Source organism: Scleropages formosus, chromosome 23, assembly GCF_900964775.1.
Source record: "Scleropages formosus chromosome 23, fSclFor1.1, whole genome shotgun sequence".
Taxonomy (NCBI): domain Eukaryota; kingdom Metazoa; phylum Chordata; class Actinopteri; order Osteoglossiformes; family Osteoglossidae; genus Scleropages; species Scleropages formosus.
In genome coordinates, this window is record NC_041828.1 from 4,305,585 (window position 1) to 4,311,877 (window position 6,293).

Below are 6,293 nucleotides of genomic sequence, written 5' to 3' on the forward strand. Positions count from 1 at the left end.
TTCTTCCGGAGCAAATTAGTCGAAACTGCGCACCTCAAGCGCACGACCAAGTCTTGAGTCTGTCGGCTGCATTTAGTGTGCGTCGAACCACCGACTAGTTTACTAAGACTGAAAGAGCTGTAATCCACTCACTAAATATTATAATAACTGTTGAACTGAAGCCACTGACCAGTGTCAATGTCAGTGCTCGGCGATGCTGTTCTTGACCACTAGATGGCAGCACCTACACACCAAAATTCACCATCACATAATAGACCTCTAAAACCGCTCTCTAACATGGGAATAACAGCAGTGTTTTAGGTTTCACCTCATGATCCGTGAATGTGGGGATTGTCTGATAGTAAACTAGTGCATTTCCACTGGGTACAGTTGAACCCGGGACCACTGAGCTCCGAAGATTGACCAGGGCGCCCTGAGAAACTGATGTCTTTACTATGGGCTGTCAGTTTGGACATAGGCTGGAATCCAGCTCAGTCTTTGTGGAGTTTGAATGTTCTTCCTGTGTTTGCCTACCCTGCTATACCTTGCTGTACCGTACTGTACCCATTACACTGGACCAGGCTTTACCATGTCAACCGTCCTGCCATTGACTCTTTTTCCCAAATGCCTCTGGCCGTCCCTTCATAGCAAGGTGATTGAAGGCCAGTGGGGTCGCAGGGGGTCGGCCGGCGGTTCGTTACCGCAGACTAACAAGTGCGCCGGTGTGGCCGAGGCAGGGTGAATTAGGGAGGGGGAATGGGGGGGTTGTCTCTGTCTGGACTCATATCAGTGGCTATTGCTGTGACAGCTGGGTAATTGATTGCCAGGGACACTGACAGTTCAACTCCGTTTGAACAGCTCGAGGGACGCCGGCTCTCTGCTTTAGTCGCTTTTGGTAAAGTTGCAGGGTGGGGGGGTGAGGAAAGTTGTCTTCCTGACCTTGTTTGCCTTTTAAAACACACACGCACACGAGCGCAGACACAAATGCCAAACTCCTCTCCAGTGGCCACAATTGTTCAGCCCTACTCAGGGCTTGAGGTCCAGACATGCCACGCAGATGCTGGAACGGGTTTGGGTCCGGAACACGAGCGCTCAGCAGCCTGGGGACCCCACTTCATGTCGCCGGGCTTCTCTGCCCTGGATCTGTGGGGTTCCACTTGGGGACTCCTCCGGGGGTCATCTGGGGGTGTTTGGACAAAACCCCTTCTTTCGAAACACAAAGTAGGACAAAACCCTCTTAATTAAGTTACAAAAATGACAAAAGCCCTTGTTTTCTTTGCTGTTTTTGCACTTTAATGCCATTTAGTACCATTATTATTGGAAGAAAAAATGTAAGTAATTTAATACTGAAGTAATCCTAGAAAATATTACGATCTTTCTCTGTGTTGGTTGATTTCTGAAGGGTGTAGGACACAGCATCAGGTGGTAGTAAATGAAATTTAAAGAAACCTTAACACTGAGTTATGTTTTTAATATTGCTTTTTTAGTTTTCAAAGGTATGATATGATGTTCTTTTAATTCAGATTTTTTTATAATTGTACAAATAATTTTACATTGTAAAACAGTGAGCTGTAAATTTAAAATGGAAGTATTAATGTATGCTACAATACAATACTTATAATGCCTTCTTTATTGCAGTGTCATTGTATAATAAATGTAGTATTTTACAACTCAGAGAAGTGTTCATAAACTACAAATTATCAGAAGAATAAAAATTTTGTTAATTATTTGTCCTGAGGAGGTTTTGTCCTACACTCCATCTAAGGTCATCTGGGGTCATCCGGGGTCATCTGGGGTCACCTATTGAGACCCACCACTTCAGCGAGATCCTTCTACCATGCTCAGCTGATCACTCCCCATGTGGCAGCACCATTCGCTGCTCACTGCAGCTGGAGGGCCCACATGGGCAGGACATGGGTCAGCGGGACAAAACGGAAGGTTCCCCCCAACATTTATCGTAAGTGCAAACTGCATCTCGATACGGCGAGAAGAGCATCAATATGGAAAATGTTACACAATTAGCATCACGATGAAGGTCGAACCCGAGAAGACTCTCAGTTCCTGTACATGGAACAGTAGCAGAGCTCCAGTGTCTTTCTTGCTGAGACATTTGGCATTTATTTGTGTCTCCAGATGTGTTTTTATGGAAACTAAGAGAATGGAAGATGTCAGCCTATAAAGAGCTAAGTAAAGCTTTTTGGACCCCCCACCCTTCCTGAAACGCTTTGAACATCTCCATTCAGTGTGGTTTGAGGCCTGCTGGTGTGTTGTGGTGTGTGTGCTCCTGTCTGATACCGTCCTGCGGTCAGCAGTTCCTCAGAGCTATCGGCCTTGGAGAGAGCAGCCTTTACTTGGTTTTTCGTGGTAAACTTTTGTAGTCCTGGCTGGCAGACGCAACCGCAGAAGAGCTCTGCTAGTTTCGGCTCCGTCCTTCGAAGCAGCTTGTTTGAATTTCACTTTAGTCATTTTTTTGGCAGAGCAGAACCTTAAAAGAGCCAAAATGATCCGGCACGAGTTCCCGTTGAGACGAAGAGAGCGCCGCCGTGCTGAACTGCGCCTTCTAGGCAGGAAAGAAAAGCTTCCCAGAAGTTCGGTGTCATAAACAAAGTCTCTAAACTTTGTTCTGTGGAGTTCGGGAGCCATTTACAGTGTTTACACCATTTACCCTTCTTGATGGGCAAACTGTTCACATGTCAGTTAATTGTGACTCCCGATCCAGGAAGGGTAATTGTGTTAAATCACTGCAGGGAATTAATTTTCACTCATTACCAGGGAATATTTCAGGCCACCTTGACTTTAGCCCTAGAACAACAGTTTTCCCAGTTTCATGAACTGCTTGTCCAATTCAGGGTCGCAGGGGTCTGGACCCTATCCCTTTAGTCATTTGGCTGATGCTTTTCCCCAGAGTGACTTACAATGTTAAGCTGCTTACAGTTATTTACCCATTTATGCAGCTGGGTAATTTTTTTTACTGGAAAAGTAAAAGTGTAGTACCTCGATCAAGAGTCCTACAGCCGGTGGTGGGATTCAAACCTGCGACCTTTGGGTCCAACCACTATGCTACCAGCTGTCCTACCCCCAGAAGCATAGGATATGAGGCAGGGTACTTCCTGGTGGGACACCGGTCTATAGCAAAACATGCACAGGGACAGTCAGACCTTCTCGAAGTGGAACTCTAAAGCGGGTTTTGAAATGATGTGAATGGGGTCAATGCTCTCTGCTGTTCGTTGACACTAGTTGGGAATTCAGGACCTCCTATGAACAAACAGCGGCCATCCTCTTTGAAAGGTGCCTTCAAGCGGTCATGGACTCTTAATTCATCCTCCTCAGGTGAGCAGTGTCTTACTCTGTCGGTGTCTCTGGAGACCCGGTGAAGACCTGGCACCAAAGGACCCACAGAGGGGAGAATACACTGTTTAGCAGAGTGTGATACCGCGGAGTCTCATCCAGTGTGACGCACATTGTCCGCCACAGCACAGAGGATCACGTTTACTTCTGAATACTGTGACGCTGTAGGAAGTTCTAAGCTTAAACAGTTGGGTTTGAGCCTATCGGTGAATGTTATTTAATGTCACTTCGCTGCAGTTTGCCTTAAAATCCATTTTGCAGCCAGAACATAACTGGAATTAAATCTCATGCAAAAGCGGCTTATTTATGTTTTGTTTCACAGAACTTCTATCAGTAGTAATAGCTTTTTATTACGATTAGCTGCTCATTCCAGAGGAAGTCATTAAAAGAAGAAATTGGTCGTCACAATCAGTTTGACCTTTTTTTCGTTCTCTATTCTGATTGAATTTAAGCCATCAAAGGTAATTCAACAGAGGTAAATTTAATGTTTAGAGGTGCAAAGCCTGTTATTTGAAATGGAGCACCAGGCTACGGCTTTGATAATACCAGTAATTTTGAAAAATACAACCGGAAAAGAAATTCTCCCACACAAGTCATTCAGCACAGCAACATATAAAGTAGAACAATGTAAAAAAAAAAAAGCTACATTTTCTGATTGGCCTTAAAACATATTTTTTTCCTTGACAGCAACAATTATTTTTTGACAAGTTTCTGCGGAACATATTGACTGCCCCCCCCCCCCCCCCCAACCCCCCAACTCCTGCTTTGCAGTGTCGACATAATGAATGTTGATGCTCGCTGTCAGCATGCTGTCACCGTGGTGGATCTGATGAGGACTCTGCAGACTTCCGGAGACCAGCCGAGGATGTGTGCAAAGGCTTCCTTTGAGCGGACAAAGACATAAGGACCGAACAACGTCATTAGGAGGAAGACAAGAGGAAGGGAGGCTTCAGGAAGGGCTGGTCAGATGGATCTGCAGGGGTTACCGTTTCCTTTGGTGGACATACGACGTGAGACAAACGCAGACAGAGCGAGTTCTGAAGGGTCAGACGGAGGGACGTAAAGCTCTACGACTTTGGCAGTCGCACGGATTGCGGAGCGGCCAATCTTGAGGAGAAGGAACCGTCTGACAAATATCAGCAGGGTTTGGCATCATGTTTCCTCTACACAGTGAGCAGATCATTCTCCCAGTGGCCATCGCTGCTCTGTTCCTCAAGACCAGCCGATCAAGAGACACCTTTCAGCATATGTCCTTTCCTCATCCCCATATGGCTCCTCCACCTGGTGAAGCCAGTGATCTTTCAGTCCAACATTTCCAACCCCATGAGCTTCCTGTCCTGTACATGGGTTGGCGAATGTACCACCTGTCCTTCCGTGGGCTGGTTCGCAGAACTGGGGCGCTGTCCGTGGAGGGATCAATATGTTCATGGACGTGCTTCTGGCAACGGTCAGACTTGTGGGGGTGGGAGGGGATCCTTGCAATAGGGAAGGATCTTTTAATGGGATCCCTGGTATCTCAGGAGTTGCCTTGCAAGCCTTTGTAATGAACAGCAATTAAAGTTCTTCTCTCCACAAGTCCAGCAAAATAAATGGGTCACCTTGGTAGGGCAGGATTTCTTGATGTGTCATAAACACGTTGCACTTCATCCTGGAGAGTGAGGCTTTTCCACTCGTGCTCCACAGGAACCTATTAATTACACGCCTGGCATCATCTTGCCCAATTATACTTCCCGGTTCTGTACCCCCGAAGCTAGCAGTCATGATCACCTAATTGGGCTGTGGATGCTCACTTGGGCTAATCAATAGGCCCATCAAGAGGAGCAGAAATGGGTGCTTCGAGTCCGCCCACTCACGCTCTGCCTTTGTGTTATGGAAACAAGGCGCCGTCTTCTCTGATGGTGAGGACTAAGATAACGGTGGAAGCATCCCTGCTTCTTGCCGAAAGAGAAAGATGCTAAACCCTCCTTAGGTATTTGGAACCATGTGATCTTCAAGGAGAAACCTGGAAGCCTAAAAGGCATAGAGAAAATACAATGTTTTACCCAGGAAACTTGGCTCATCTTTTTAGGCCCTCTGGTCCTGTTCACTAGATCTTTAAGGTGAATTGCTCATGTTCTTACTAATAATTCTACAGCTTTTTCATCTCAGTCCAGTTCTCTGGGAAACCAGCTTTGATTCCAAGTAACAGTTCTTGATTTATTGGACCAACCAACCAACACTAACAACTGCTTGTGGTGAGCCGGAGCCTTACCCGGAAACACAGGGTGCGATGCTGAAGGAGGACAGGACACACCCAGTACGGGACACCGGTCCACCACAAGGTACCCCAAGCAGGGCTTGAACCCCAGACCCGTCACACAGCGGGCACCGGTCAAACCTGCCACACCACCACTCTCCTGATTAACTGGATCGTTTGGGCTAAGATGCAGATGTAGGACTCACACCTTGGAAAGGCCGAAACTGACACATCCTGCACTCACTCACCATAGCAATGGACCAAAATCCCTAATCAGCTTCATGTTCCCCTTATACCGACAATCTATCCCAGTGGGACGTGCTTCTCCAACATGAAGTGACGCGCTGCGTGTGAGCGTTCAAGCGTCTGTGATCAGCTCAGCACACCGACATGATCATAGGATGGAAGAATGATCGCTTTCGTATTAAAAATGCTTCAGGAAAACCTCAAGTCATGTCTGCAGAACCATTTTATTTGATTTTTTTTTTTTAATTAGAAAGGGACATACAACAGCACTGAACAGAACTCTATATTTGAGTCCAGACGCCACGCCCTCCTATTAAAAAAAAAAAGAAAGAAACAGCTGAGTCACAGGAAAATCCCGATGGATGACTTTTCACTATTTACATGGCTTTAACTAAAAGACATACTAAGTGGCAGCATCTACAACGCCATCTAGTTCCTTCTTGTTTGCGGCTTCGTCTTGCGTGCGGGGAGAAAGGGTCGAGTT